This window comes from Charadrius vociferus, unplaced genomic scaffold, assembly GCF_000708025.1.
Source record: "Charadrius vociferus isolate BGI_N301 unplaced genomic scaffold, ASM70802v2 scaffold337, whole genome shotgun sequence".
NCBI classification, from domain to species: Eukaryota; Metazoa; Chordata; class Aves; order Charadriiformes; family Charadriidae; genus Charadrius; species Charadrius vociferus.
The window spans coordinates 81,932-96,969 of record NW_009649049.1 but is presented as its reverse complement, the minus strand read 5'-3'; the positions used below and the strand labels follow the sequence as shown (position 1 = coordinate 96,969).

The window sequence follows — 15,038 nt, the reverse complement described above, 5'->3', positions numbered from 1 at the left end:
TCAGCAGGAGCATGTGAAATGAAAGCTGGTATCTTCTGCATACCAGCCCCAAATTCTCCCAGACTTGGCTCCTCAGGCAACTGCAAAGCCTTTTGGGACTGCCTGAGAAATGGCTTTGTTTTGTTAGTAGCCATGTGGAGTCATGCATGTAGCATCACTGAGACCACATCCCATGGGCAGCTGGCACGAGGCATGGATGGATGATAGCTCCATCTCAGATGGCACAAAATGCAGGTTTGTGGGGTGTCTGTGTGACTCCCAGCAGACCCTGGGTTTGTTAAGCACTGCTTACATGACCTACCAGGTGCCCTGGAAAGGCTGTCACTCCATCCCCCCAGTGACAACACACTGTATATAGGGCAAGATACGCTGCCGTGCACACCTCTTCAAATTGCACAATGTGTCACAAGGCTTGAAGTCAAATGGCAATGGGAACATGGCTTCTGCACATGTGGAGAGATACTGGATGCAAGAGCTTCTGCAACAGCTTGGCCTTTCTCACGCAATAAAGAGGTACCTGGAATTTCAGCACTGCAAGATTAGCTGGAGTGAGTGCATCACCTCACTCTGTGCTTCCTCTTCCTTTCCAGCCTGCAAGTGGGACGGGAAATGCCCACAGTGCCTGGCAGCCTTTCCTCGGTCAGGTACACCTTCCCTAAGGATCTCCTTTTCCCATAGCCTGTGTTTTCTTGCCAGGGCTCTCATACTGGAGGCAGCCACCTGCCCCAGGTTGTGGTGCTCCTGGGGGCTGCCAGCGGATGAGAAGGGAGCTATGTCTTTTAGGGCAGAATCTCTTGGCTGTTTCTGTCCCTCTCGGTTAAGTAGGAGGAAAGGAGTTCATTCTCTTGTAGTACTGCATCAGATATGGGCTCTGATGTCACAGTGCACTGTCTTATCCTCTTCTGTAACATAGAAAATGACAGAAAAGTTAGGGATTTCATCATACCAAAAGCTGAGCCATTGCCAAATTGAGAAAAGCAGTGTCCTGATGTCTGCTGAAACACTCCAGTTATGCTGCTCTTGACTGAAAAGGCAAAGCACTCAGAAAGGTGCCACAGTCACCTTTACACTGAGGAAGTAAAAAGGATCCCGCTTAGCAATGGAGAAGGATTTGAGGAACTGCCATAATCAGTGGCAAACCTGTCGCCTGCATTGGGGTCCCCTGATCCTGCCCGGGACTCTCAAATAACAGTCCTCACGGGAATCCATATTTCTTTCTCTGTAGTCAACAAATGCACTCTGGTGACCAACAATTTTATGTGTGGACTAGGTTCTTGTAATGTACTTTATCCCCTGGAGCTAACTGCAGTGAATACTGGAAATTTGAAGGTGACAATAGCATATGATGTCCCACATGTCAGACAAGAAAAGGAAACTTAAAGGCATACCCCACCAGCCCTTCCTGATTTTATTAAGATATGAAGATGCCATTAACTTACTGCAGCTGAAAAGGTTTAGAAGCCAGTTATTTCAGGATAAGTTGCTTTAGCAGTCCAATGTCTTTACCTGTCTGATGGGAGACTATGGTGATGGTGGTAAGAACTAGGATCCTACGCAGGGCATGCCTTACAAAAAGAAAGACTGACTTAAGAACTTTATATGTAAGTTCAGTAATAAAAAATTATTGCACTTACAGAATCATAGACTGGTTTGGGTTGGAAAGGACCTTTAAAGGTCATCTAGTCCAAGCCCCCTGCAATGAGCAGGGTCATCTTCAACTAGATCAGGTCACTCAGAGCCCCACCCAACCCAACCTTGAATATTTCCAGGGATGGGGCATCTACCACCTCTCTGGGCAACCTGTTCCAGTGCTTCACCGCCCTCACCATAAAAAATGTCTTCCTCATATCTAGTCTGACTCTACCTTCTTTTAGTTAAAAAACATTATCCCCTGTCCTATCGCAACAGGTCCTACTAAAAAGTCTGTCCCATCTTTCCTGTAAGCCCCCTTTATATATTGAAAGGTCACAATAAGGTCTCCCTGGAGCCATCTCTTCTCCAGGCTGAACCACGCCAGCTCTCTCAGCCTGTCCTCATAGGAGAGGTGTTCTATCCCTCTGATCATTTTTGTGGCCCTCCTCTGGACCCATTCCAAGAGTTCCATGTCTTTACTGTAATGAGCGCTCCAGAGCCAGACACAGTACTCCAGGTCAGGTCTCACCAGCACAGAGTAGAGGGGCAGAATCACTTCCTTTGACCTGCTGGCCGCCTTCTTTTGATGCAACCCAGAATACGGTTGGCTTTCTGGGCTCTGAGTGCACAGTGCCAGCTGATGTCCAGCTTTCCATCCACCAGTACCCCCAAGTCCTTCCCCACAGGGCTGCTCTCAAACCCTTCATCCCACAGGCTCTATTGATTCTGGTCATTGCCCAGACCCAGATGCAGGACCTTACACTTGGCCTTGTTGAACGTCATGAGATTCCCATGGACCCACTTCTCAAGTTTGTCCAGGTCCCTCTGGATGGCATCCCATCCCTCAAGCATGTCAACCGCCACGCTCAGCTTGGTGTCATCCACAAACTTGCTGAGGGTGCACTCGATCCCACTGTCTATGTCATTAATGAAGATATTGAATGGTACTGGTCCCAATATGGACTCCTGAGGGACACCACTCAGCTCTGATCTCCATCTGGACATTGAGCCATTGACCACTACCCTCTGGATGCAGCCATCCAACCAATTCCTCATCCACCAAGCAGTCCATCCATCAAATCCATATCTCTCCAATTTAGAGAGAAGGATGTTGTGGGGACTGTATCAAAGGTCTTACAGAAGTACAGCTAGATAACATCTGTAGCTCTTCCCTTGTCCACTGATGTAGTCGTTCTATCACAGAAGGCCGCTAGGTTGGTCAGGCAGGACTTGCCCTTGGTGAAGCCATGCTGGGTGTCTTGAATCACCTGCCTGTCCTCCATATGCCTTAGCATAGCTTCTAGGAGGATCTGTGCAATGATAGTCTTCCCAGGTACAGAGGTGAGGCTGACAGGTCAGTAGTTCCCAAGCTCCTCCTTTCTACCCTTTTTAAAAATGGGTGCAATATTTCCCTTTACCCAGTCACCAGGGACTTCACTTGACTGCTATGACTTTTCAGATATCATGGAGAGTGGCTTGGTGATTCTGGGATGCATCTTGTTAGGTCCCATAGACTTATGTATGTTCAGGTTCCTTAGATGGTCTCAAACCTGACCTTCTGTTACAGTGGGAGGGTCTTTGCTCCCCCAGCCCCTGCTTTGAGGTCCATCCACTCAAGAGGTGTGGGAAGAGAGACTGCAGACTAAGGCAAAAATTTGTCAACTACCTCAGCCTTCTCCTTGTCTGTTGTTACCAGTTTTTTCCATAGTTACCTTCTTAAATTTAATCCCATGTCAATTATTTTTGAAGTACTTAAAAATTTTGGGCTTTAATTCCAGGGAAATAAGAAAGAGTTGGAAGAAGGTGAAGAGTATGAAGAACCATGTTCCATACTGGAGTCAGTGAAGCTGGAAGCCTAGAAGGTTTTCAGTACTCTCTTTATATGCATTAGCACCGGCTTGTTCATTCTACACTTTCATTTGGTTCTATTACTATTATTGTCTTGCTAAGGTTCTCTTTATGCAAACTGGTTTTCTCTAACAGCAAGACGCACTTGCACAGGTCTCCTACAAGTCAGATCTATCAGAAGAGAGGTTACATTCTATCTAAGAATGACCAGACCAAATAACCTTGCAAATCTGAGCTACTGTCAGTATTTGTCTGAGACATTAAGTACTTTTTGGACTGTTTCTGAAACATTTTCTGAGTTAAAGTACTCTCAGTTGGATACAGTTAGTATATATGTAACAACAAATATCTATACCCCATAATTGTCAAGGGGAGGAGCATACAGAGCCCTCCTAAAAGCAATAATACTACTGGTGGACAGAAACATCCCTTTTTCTGCTGATCTAACTTTACTATTCAGATGTTCTCAAGTCACTTCACTTTTTCTGTCCTAATGTGTTCATATTTGAATTACGGATAAATATATGCATACCTTTCTCATTTATCTTATTTAAATAAAGGTCATATGGGTCACCAGCAGCAACGATGTGGATCAGGCAAAGTTACACAGTCATTGCCATATTAAAGCCTGATTCTTGTGAACGATATTTGGCATTGCTATCATGGAGATTGCTATGATCTCTTGATTTCTGACATGAACTTGAACATTTTTGCTTTTATTCAGATGGGCCACCATGTATTTTTATTTTTAAAATGCCTGAAACATCACTGCATCTTCCTGTATCCCTGGGGAGTAGAAGATGGCTGTTTCTAGTAAAGACACTAATCAGGAGTAAACCAGAAGGGCTTTCAGGGAAGCTGGACCCTCACTTCTTCCTGTGTTCAGAAATGTGGTCTGGGAAATCTGAGGGGAAGACGTGTTGAAGCAGGAGGGGCTGATGACAATGCTAGGTCATGATATGAAAAAGCCCATGATACAGGGATGAGACATAAAGGAGTCTGTAGGCTGCAGAGGAGCTGGAAAGAATGGGAAAGAGGCTGAAGAGGGTTATCATTGAAAACAATTGAGAAAGGTCAAAAGAAAACACACAACCTAGCTGATCTTTTATTTGTCCTTAGCTGTCACTTTAATAAATCTTTGAATAATTAACCTTGATCCAATCCATGTCTTTGAGCATTAATGTTAAAATTGGCCTTGCTAATTCATTGGTTGTAGTTTTAGATCCTGTTGATCATAGTCTTAGAAACCATCAAACTAATCAGGAAAAAGAAAAAAATTATTACCAAAAAAAAAAGGCTCTTATGAGAACCAGTTCAAGGCAGAGCAACTTTGGGTGATCTGCATCTCACCAGTAGCTCACCAGCTGACAGGCAGACCCCAAAATAGCCATAGGTGTGGGCATCTAACAGTGGCCTGGCATCGTTTTTCTGCTCCTTGAGCTGCACTAAATGTATCATTTGACTTCTGGGGCTCTGCCCCAGAGGTCAGCAGTGCACTACCTCCAGGTAGTTGTAGCAGTCCTCTCCTCTCCATCCTTCAATCTGACATTCTCCATTTGTGCCAAACATGTCTCAGACACTTATGAAGCAGCTGCTGAACTTCCACAGATTGCAGCCTGGGGTTTCACAGAAAACCAAACTTCATATTTCTCCCTTAACACACCTGGGCATGAGCTATCACTGCACAGCCTGTGCTTTATGAACAGCAGTCCCAAGGCAAACTGTCCTGTTTGTGATCACAGGGGCCTTAGGTGATCCCAAACTGGAATATAGCCGGAAGTTTGCACTTGTACTGGTACTTGCAGCATTGCATCTTCCTGGTTATCGCAAAACCTCTTATTTGTTATTTGAATGAATCCATGAGAAGATTTTTCATTTATATGCTAATACAGCTTTTGCCCAAGGGTGTTTTGCAGCTTCTCATTGCGACACGGTGAATCACGTGTTAACAACACAACCCAGTTCCTCAATGTCAGCTTACCTCAGCATCAGTAACTTTGGAAACAAGTGATTAAAGAGGATATACTGATTACTCAGGGTGGGATTCACCTCACCTACCTTCAGCCATTCAGAACTTAGGTGTCAAGTATGACCTGGACATTTAGGCTTCTCCAGAAGACTCCAATATAGAGGAGCTTAGTCACTACCTGCAGTTGCCATGCTTGCTTTTTCCTCCGTTCAGTACACAGGCAACACAGGCAACTGGCTTCGACTAGAAGTCTAACTTTTAGATGACTTAATTTAGGTGAGGTTGAGCCTATCCTAAGCATGTGCCTTGTGAAAAGGCCACATTTGCCTAAAAAGGAATAGTGCTTCATAGTGAAAAGCAGTTTGAACTTTGAACTAATTTGGGAAATTCAATATCAGTGCCAGCTTTGAGTCAAAGGCCCCTTTGGCTGTCTCTGACTTGAGCTTAAAGAACAGGTATTTCGTATCAGGAAGGCTTGAGTCAGGAAAGAGAGTTAGTTGTTAGGCAACAAGCAACTCTTAGTCACCTTCCTTAAGGGATGCTGAAGGCTTTTTCCCCCCCTTCATTTCCTTTTGTCTGAAAACCAAAGGTGCAATATGACACACATAAATGAAAACTGGCTGTCATGCAAAAACTTCACGCCCATTAGCTTCCACACACTGCAGAAACGAGACCTGGAGCTGATAACCTTTGTGGGGCACAATTACAAAGAAATTGTAGCTAACATTCTCATTCCTCTGTTGTGGTATCACACCTCTCCTAGGCACTTCAATCAAGGATACAGATAGCCTGTAGCAGAAAAAATAGAAAATGCGTGTGATTTTGTGTGTAGAGTTACTTTTCTCTAAACTATTTTTACATAAAAAAACATTTTTACAGAAAAAAAAAGGCAGATTCTGAATTTTATTTACAGAAGTGCAAGTGCTCATACCAAGCAAAGCACCAGCTGAAGTGTGGGAGAAGCTTGTGACTATCCTTTGCCTATTGCTGTAGTTTATCTAATTCTGGTTTTAATTAAGCAGTTCCGGTTCCATCGAGAAGTTTCAATATGACAAAGGTGAGAAAAGAAGTTCACAGAAAACCTTTCCCTTGCACAATGTGATAAAATAAATGTGCTTATTTAATTTAAAAAAAAAAATCAGAAAAAGTAGGCCTAATTAAACCTAAGAAATCAAACTTTTGCAACAATGGAGTACTGCAGGTAAGATGATCAAACTGTCTTAACTTGTTGTCCTTGTAACACCAGCTTTTCATATTGATTCCTCTGTGCATATAAGAGAAGTATATAACAAGACTGCTGGAAGCGATTGGGTTTGTGTCTAGTTTCTGTCAGTCAAGGTCCTTGTACAACACTCTTTACCACAGTCAGAGTGGCTGTGATTTCATACTTATGCAGGTCTCTAATAGGAAGCATCATGCTTTTCCATCCTGTTAATCTCAAGTCCTTTCATAAGCACTACTTTTAATCATTTGGGAGGACTTTCAATGCAAATGTATGTGTGCCTAATAATGCTTGCATAATGTATTAGAAAATTTAATCACTGAGTTTCCTAGAGGTGTGCTGAACACATGCAGTTCCTCATTAGATAAAAAAAATATACAGGATTAGTGCATTAAATGCCAATAATTTGCTAGTAAAGCCCAGCCAGCTGGTGATTTGAATACAATTGATCAGAAATCTGAATGTTTTTTGCATCAGAAAATGACAGTTCTGAACTGGAGAAAACAAAAGTGAAGAATTAACATTTCTTAATACATGAAATTATTTTATTTTGTTGAAAAGTTTCATGATTTTTCAAGGTAAAATGTTTGAATCTCATTTAAATTTGTTAAGATTCATACTGTATTAAATATAAAGCCCAGAATAAGTAAAACATTTCAAATGGAAGAGTGATAATTTGTGTTTTAGGGAGCACAGAAATGTTACTTATAAAATTTCTCCCTTCCTTCACTTCTTTTGAAGTAGAACACTACCATAAAAACAAACACAAATACACAAATCACGATGCAACAGCACTTTTCAGGGAAAAATATTCCTTCAGAAGAATTCTTAATATCTTCACGCATACATGTCTTCCTCCTAATGATTATCCCTATCTTTTTTTAAAACATATATTTTTTATTATGGAGGCAATAGTGCATGGAATTCAGTGTCTTTGCATGGAGACAATAGGTAGATGTGTCTATTAGGCTATTATCAGCATCACTTTTAGATTATCACTGTAAGGTTACCTGTCATAGGCCATCTCTTTGAGACTATCAAGCAGGTTATTGTTATTATTACTCTTCTATGAGCCCCCAGGTGTGAATGATATGGTCTCTCAGAACAGTCTGTTCAGTCACAAGACCTGCAGATATGAACGTGCGTACCTTACAACAGATGTGCTCTTTGGACAAGTAAAGTGGGTGGGAAATTTTCCTGTTTCAGAAATCATGGAGGGGTGGAGCTCTGACTCAATGTAATAAAACACCTGTTCAGCAACTTCTGACACTCTTCAAGGCTGTAAATATGTTCCAGGAGGCACTGGCAACTGTGGGGCCAAGTACTCAGGTGTCATTCGCAGCACCTGCTTTTAATGCAGCAGGGATCTCAATGGCATCAACCTCTGCTTTCCCTCAGGTAAGTGGAAAACAAAACAAGCCTGGCAGAAGCCTCTGAGTATTTGATACAGATTTGTCCCCAGACTATAAACAGGTCAAGTACACTTGCACCTGTAGGACATAAATCTCCAAGAAAACAAGATTGACCTTCCTTGGCTATTCGCAGCTATGAGGACCTGGATTCAACACCTTTCCATGTAGCACAGAAACAGCTGCCACTTTCCTGGCGTGTTCATTTTATCCACTGCAAACAATGAGAAGGTGCGAATTGCCCATTCCACATTGCAATTCCACATTGAGGGCTTGAAATAAGTAGAAAAATTGGTCTTTACTCGCTTTTTCATCCCTTGTTCTCCCTCTCTCAACAGCATTCAAGCAGCAAATCAAGCCCCTTGGAAAACAAAGGAAGAAAATGGATGATGCACTCTGCAGCCACACACGACGTTGATGCTAAGGTACCAGCTTCAGCAAACTTAAAATAGGTGGGACTAAACCAATACTTTTTTGAGAAGGGTAGGACTATATTTATTTTTTTTCCAGATTTGGTTACTAAAAATTCACATGCTTATTGAGAAATAGGAACATTTCATGAAGGAAAGTTTTCTTTAGGTGAACAACTGCATTCCATTGTGGTTTTTTGTTCCATTTCTTTACCTATTTACGCAAAGTGTATTATTTTCATGGTTTTATACCTTAGAGAAATTCCTTAGGGAAAATATTCTCAATTTACTGTTAAAATGGGACTGACTTTGGCCTTTTTTTAGTGCTATCTGTCTCTATTGGCTTTAATGGAGTTTTATCCCAGCATGAATGGAGAACGTTGCCAGTGTTGGAAAGTCAGAGCATGTCTGTTGACAATCCGTTGGGTTTTGGTCATTAATGCGAGTTTCCAGAACAAATGACCACTTTGATCACTGTGCAACTCATCACAACAAAAGAACAACAACTCTAGCAACCTTGTGACAGAGCCTGTGACAGAGATATATTTGCATCAAACGCCTAGCAGGTGTATCAGTGATGATCTTTGTCTCCACTCTCAATTAGCTCACAGGTGACTGTACTTTGTGTCAAGCTGCCTCAAAGTAAAACCGGGTGGCTTCAAACAAAAAGCTGACTTACTTTTGATGATATCTTAAATGGCGTGTGATTGAAATGTCTATAGCTCATAGGAAACCTGTGTGTTTAATTTCTTGTTTGTGCAGCCAGACTTCCAAATCAATAGAAAACTACAAACATTGTTTTGCTTATGTGTGCCTCGACCTTATCAAACTGATCTCTTGTTAGTAGCATTCTGGCAGCTTCTACAGATGGAAATTAGAGTACAAAAAGGGTGACAAACTATCACTGGGGTGTGAAGCTTGGTGTAAATGGCAAAGTAGCATAACCAAAACTGACACGGCATTTAGGTGTTCATAATTTGCTCTGTGTGTGCTCAAGCTCAGCAAGGGAATGTACTAAAGCAGGAAAAGCTAGCAGTGGGGAGTGCAACGACCCCATCTCCATAGCATTTTTGTAATGATTTACTGTATTTATACCAAAGTCATGTTTTTGGTTTAGAATATCCATGGCTAAAAGTATCCAACCCCTCTTTACCACTAAGGTAGTTACATGAATATAAAGATCGTTAGAATCCAGCACCTGTTTTTGAAGGTATGTAAAGTAACACTAAAAAAAACCCTATGGCCATAAACCCCTGCCTACAGGGGCTATGGGACCCTTTCCACAGCTCTAATTTGTTGTTCTTGTGATAAGTTCTCCTTATCAAATGAACTTCCAAAAGCTCTCTTTGCTATCCACTAGTGTTTAACAACCAAGACGTTCTCAGGCATTCTTTGTTTGCCTGCTGGCGTTTGAATATGTCTTCTCTCCTCTGTAATAAAGCTTGGCAGAAAACTGGCATTAAAGGCACAGCCTTGTGCAAGCTGGCCAATTTCTGCCTCTCACTGGCGTTGGATTTCCTGGGCAGCTTTCAGCAATTCCCTTGATTTTTGCAAGCTACAGCTTGCCATCTGCGACAGGAGGATGATCATTAGTAGAGAGGTGTTACAAAGGATAACATGCTTATAGCAGATCTTGAGTCCCAGAACAAGTAAACAGGTGTAAAGCTTTCCTTGATGCTAGTGCTCAAATATTTGCTCAAGTACTTGCTCCAGTTTGAGATGACTTTGTGTAGCTGTGTGATAAACTGAATCGTTACTGGATTTGGTTTAGAAAAATATGCCCAGGGGCTGTGCATGGAATTTAGCTGTGTTTCCTACCTACAGTGCAAAGCCAAATATGCCCCACTGCTAAATTTTTTTCTGGAAAATGTAACCACCTTGTGAAACCTCCTTCATATTTTCAAATGGATAGGAGCATCAAGAGAGCATCTCTCTAGCTGTTTCAGGGAGCACCAAGTTGGCAGCTTGCCATCTAGCACCTTACACATGAATACAGGAAAGATGAAGCACCCTAAAGGAAGAACATAAATGGTTGTAAGAAAGGTAGCCCATAATTACAGTAAATCTAGAAAATTTATCACTGGATATTATGTTTTAGTGCATTGTTTTATGCAGAATAATTTGTTATTTCCAAAAATGAAAAAAAAAAATGGTATTTTCCATGGCAAATTATCATCTTAAAAAAATAGTTGTTGGTTCAGCATCTGTAAATGCACTGAAAACTTACATACAGTAATGTAAAGAGCAAGAAACTAGGAAGGATAATCTCAGCTCAAGATTAGAAATACTAACGTAGGGTGGGAAGGCTCACCAAAGTATTCTGCTGGACACAAAATCAGAAGCCAGAGAAGAACTAGGAGAATTTTAATCAATTTTTGATTTATGTAAGTGATACACATAAAAAGATGCACATTCCTTAATGATTTGCTGCAAAACTAGAAAAAGCCGTGACATTTCCAAGGGCCCTCTCATCCTTCCCTCTTGAAAAAAAGTATCTCTGATTGAAGTGCGTCATGCAAGGTTACACTTTGCAGGGGTAACAGTGAGCCTTCAGTGAGCCTTTAAGGCAGGCTGCTCAGTCTGACCGTCACTCTGTCATTGCGGGCATAAGTTTAGGGTGCACAGATTTATCTTTGTTAGAGGGGACTGCAAGAGGATTTGCCCATCTGTCTACTGTAAATTCTCAAATGTTAGTAATTTTTTGTTCTAGGTATCAGGAATTGCTCCTGGCTTAAAAAAAAATAATGCAAATTTTGTGCTGAAAATGGCTATTTATAACAAATAGTCACTCATGAATAGTTGATTACATTACCAACTGCTTGAACTATGCATTTTTTTAATGTAACACAAATGATAATCACCAGCAGCAACACACTTGCTTTTTAGTTTATTAGTGTTGTTCAATGTATTATTGCAATGAAACGGTGACTAGAGGAAAAAGAGGATTAGTTGCATGATTTCCATTGATGGCACCAGGGACCTGAGCTTCAGTTAGAAGGTGTTATTTTGCTCGTTGAGTTTTCTGGAGTCATTTTCAAGTCTGGCATTTAGCCCTCAGGAAAGTATTATATGAAGTAATTTTTCATTGACTGCTTTCTCTAAGGAGGATGTCTCCTTTTCATTTGTCTCAGAGATTTGCTTTATCGCTAATAGTTCACTTAATAGTTAGCACTTGTCTTCAAAGGCATTGGCATCTCAAATTGTGGTCAGGGTGATGATCACTGAAGATTGTTCCTTCTTTGATGCCCTAAGGAGGATGCAAATATGTTCTAGAACAGATGGGGTTTTTTTAAAGGACTTTGATTTAGGTGATATGGCCATCTAAGTGTTCAACTGAGAGAAAGCAAGAGGGGTTCAGAGTACAGACTGGTTCTGAGTGCTGTGAAACTCCTTTTCTAACTGGTAAAAATGCTGAGAATATGGAGATAAAACTAATATTCTCATTATTCCTTCAAATTTAAAGTAATTATTGTTCTTGGGGGCAGCATACAGGAAGGGATTTTGCTAATAATGAATAATAATGAATAGACCCAGGGAGCAAGGTTCAGGCTGAGGGAAGCTCAGCCATGACTTGCCTGGCTGCACGTTCTCTGCCACTAAACACACTTACCGAGTGCATCTCCCAGGTTAACATCGCCAGGTCTTTCCTCTGTTGTTAATTCCTCGAGTCTCTTTTTCCGTTCTCTTCCCTGTGGTCTTTGTTCCATGACTGTACGCTGGGTGTGCTCTGGCTGACATAGCCTGTATCTTGCTGTTTCGCAGAACCCAGATTTCTTGGCCAATATGGTGAGATTTTCCGTGACAAGGGATACCTGCCTCCTGCTACAGTGTTTTCATGCACAGCTCATGGGCTTTTCTCTTACAGAGCCCTTACTCAGAGCTCTCCTCCTGGACCTGAGGAATAATTCTTGCTTCTCTTTCGCTCACGTTTCTAATCCGTGCATTGTGGCTGATAAGCACTCTGCCCTATTGTTCTCTTGGCAAGCTCTTCAAATTTAAATAAACTCCTGCTCTTGGCACTGAGCCGTCTTCCAGTGACACCAAATATCCCCATCCACTTTCTCACCATGATTCCACATGAAATTAGGTGTTTGAACCCTTGCATAATCTTTGACACTATCTAATCTGTGTAGTATCTTACTGTTCTTCATGGAAACACTGGGTACGTTCTATTGTTTTGGGATTTTTTTTTTTCCTTCCTAATATAGCCCTCCCATAGTCTCTTATCAGTTTGTCTTCATTTGCATGCAAAATATAAGGTTCTTGTGATGTGTTCTTCATATAACCTTTATTCTAGTCTGCTGTAATAGCTCTCAGGAACCAGTGCACAACCAGTGCTTGGTGTTGACATGTCTTGCAGGAACCATGTTTGTTTCTGTTTCTGTCATTCTACTTCTTAAAAAGTCATGGTAGTTCATACGCATCTCTGACAATCTTTAAAAATGTGTGTTTTTAAAGGCTGGCTGAAGGACTGGTGCCATTAGAGAAGGCTAAGACAACACCAATACTAAATGCAATTCCTTTAACTCTTTCCTTTATTTCTCCTGAAATATGTCTGCTGAAGTTTTCAATGTATTTCTCCAATTTGAGTACTACTTTTGAGAAAGATATAGAAACAAAAGGACAAACCCAATGAGTGTTTGTTCTTTAAGAACAAAACAGGTTGAGGTAAGAAGACACAGAGTTATTCCTTGATGATGAAAAAGGGGTTGTCTAACAACAATGGTTAAAATAACAGCGTGGAGCTGGCTCAGCCTGGGTTCTGATAATGCTGAGATCTTACACCGCGTGTTCAGAACACACAGCCCTATAAAATATCCTGTGCCCTACATACGACTTTAAGCAACAGTAATTAATTTCCTATTTAGTTTTGGAATGCACCCACCCAGAAGCCAATATCTTCTACTCCTTGTAGCCTGATGAAGAGAATGCATTTGTTCAGCACTTAACAGCCCTCTTGTTTTTTGGGTTTGCTGCTTCTGTACCTCACAGCAAAAAGTATTAGCATTTTAACTAGTCAACTTATTGAAAATATTCGGACATTACAATTCCTGGTTATAAACTTGAGCTCATGGGCAAATCTTTGTAGTTATTTCAGGCATTGGTTAACTTTTATTTAATACAGCTTTAAATTATCCAGCATTTTCTCAAAAATTAATTCTTGCCATTCCATTGGATAACTTCATAGCTTGAGAATTACTGCAATTTTTTGCAAATTCCTTTTATGACATTCATGTCTTTCATCCTCATAGAGATGGAAAAAATTTGGGAGGTTAAGCTAAATTTTGTCATGATGGTTTCCCCATGGTCCAATGCTTTACACACTTGAGCTGATGTACTGTCATGTCTCACTGATTTCTTATACTTTGACCTTTTTAGCAGTCTTTGACTTTTGTCACAGTAGCAGCATGTGTGAACGTGCTTTCTCTTATTTCACTCGAGAGTTTCTTCCTGTTATTGTAATTGAAGTTTTTCAGAAAATAGATAACATCTCCTAATTATTTCATCATCTTTCACCAGCACTCCTCCATTTTCACTTCAGATAATCTTCTCAAACTTTTGGTCATTAGCTTTCTCAACAGCTTCTTACTTTGGCCGCCTGTTGTTGTTGTTCTGCCCTTTTCATTCAGTCTGTTGTGTACAACAATGGTGAACTGCCTTTCCTTTCTATAAACTTCAGTTGTTTTGACAAATCTTCCATAACTGTTACCACAGCCAGGGAATCCAGACAGCCACTTGTGCTGTAGCCATAGTAAGCTCTGCCCATTTTCCACATCTTTCTTCTGATACCCTAGTTGCTCTAGCTGCTGCTGATAGACGTGATGGATGTGTTCTCTGAAGATGTAAAATCCCTAAAGCACATGTAACTGGCACAACTTTTACAGCCCCAGTTGCCCAGGCCTGGAATCCTCAACAAAGAATTGGAGATAGCTGCCTTTGAGACAGATTGTAGTCAAAATCGTGTACTTTGTTGTACTACTCCACTTCTACCAATCAGATAACCACATTTGGTAAGGAAAACTTCTGTTCCCACAAAGCAAGCTAGGAACGTTTGTCCAAAGCTGCGTATTGCCCTGGTGGCCTGACACATTACCTAAGGTGTTAATACTAATCCTTAAACACCTCTCCATCATGAAAATTATTCTTTTAAAAACAAGTGAGAAAACCTAAAAAGATCCCTCTTCTTTTTCAACTAAAATTGGAGCATTTCTGATTTGTGATTTACTGAATTTTGTGTTGTCATAGCGGATGTTGATGACCACGTGTATGATGGCTAACTGAACTTTCTCACCTTATTTACCTCCTCTCTCCACTTTCATATTCATCCTCTCCTTCCACACTTTCTGTTTGTATTCTTAGATGACTGCAGACTTTAGGGGCCAATGAAGTTTGTGGCGAAAACCCATTTTGTTGCCTATTGTATTTTTGCTGTGATGCCAACCAAGAGATGGCTTCAGCAGAACCTGGGTTCCTTTCAGTGTTTGGTTGTCATTACACTAAATACACATATGCCAAACTTTAAAGTACATCTCCTTTGTTCTTTTTTT

At 41.0% G+C, this 15,038-nt stretch overlaps 1 pseudogene; it reads left to right on the top strand.

Annotated features, from left to right (window-relative positions):
• Nucleotides 1–8,042: 8,042 nt before the first annotated feature.
• The window catches only part of LOC104289064, a 36,897-nt pseudogene continuing 29,901 nt past the window's right edge, over nt 8,043–15,038 (top strand).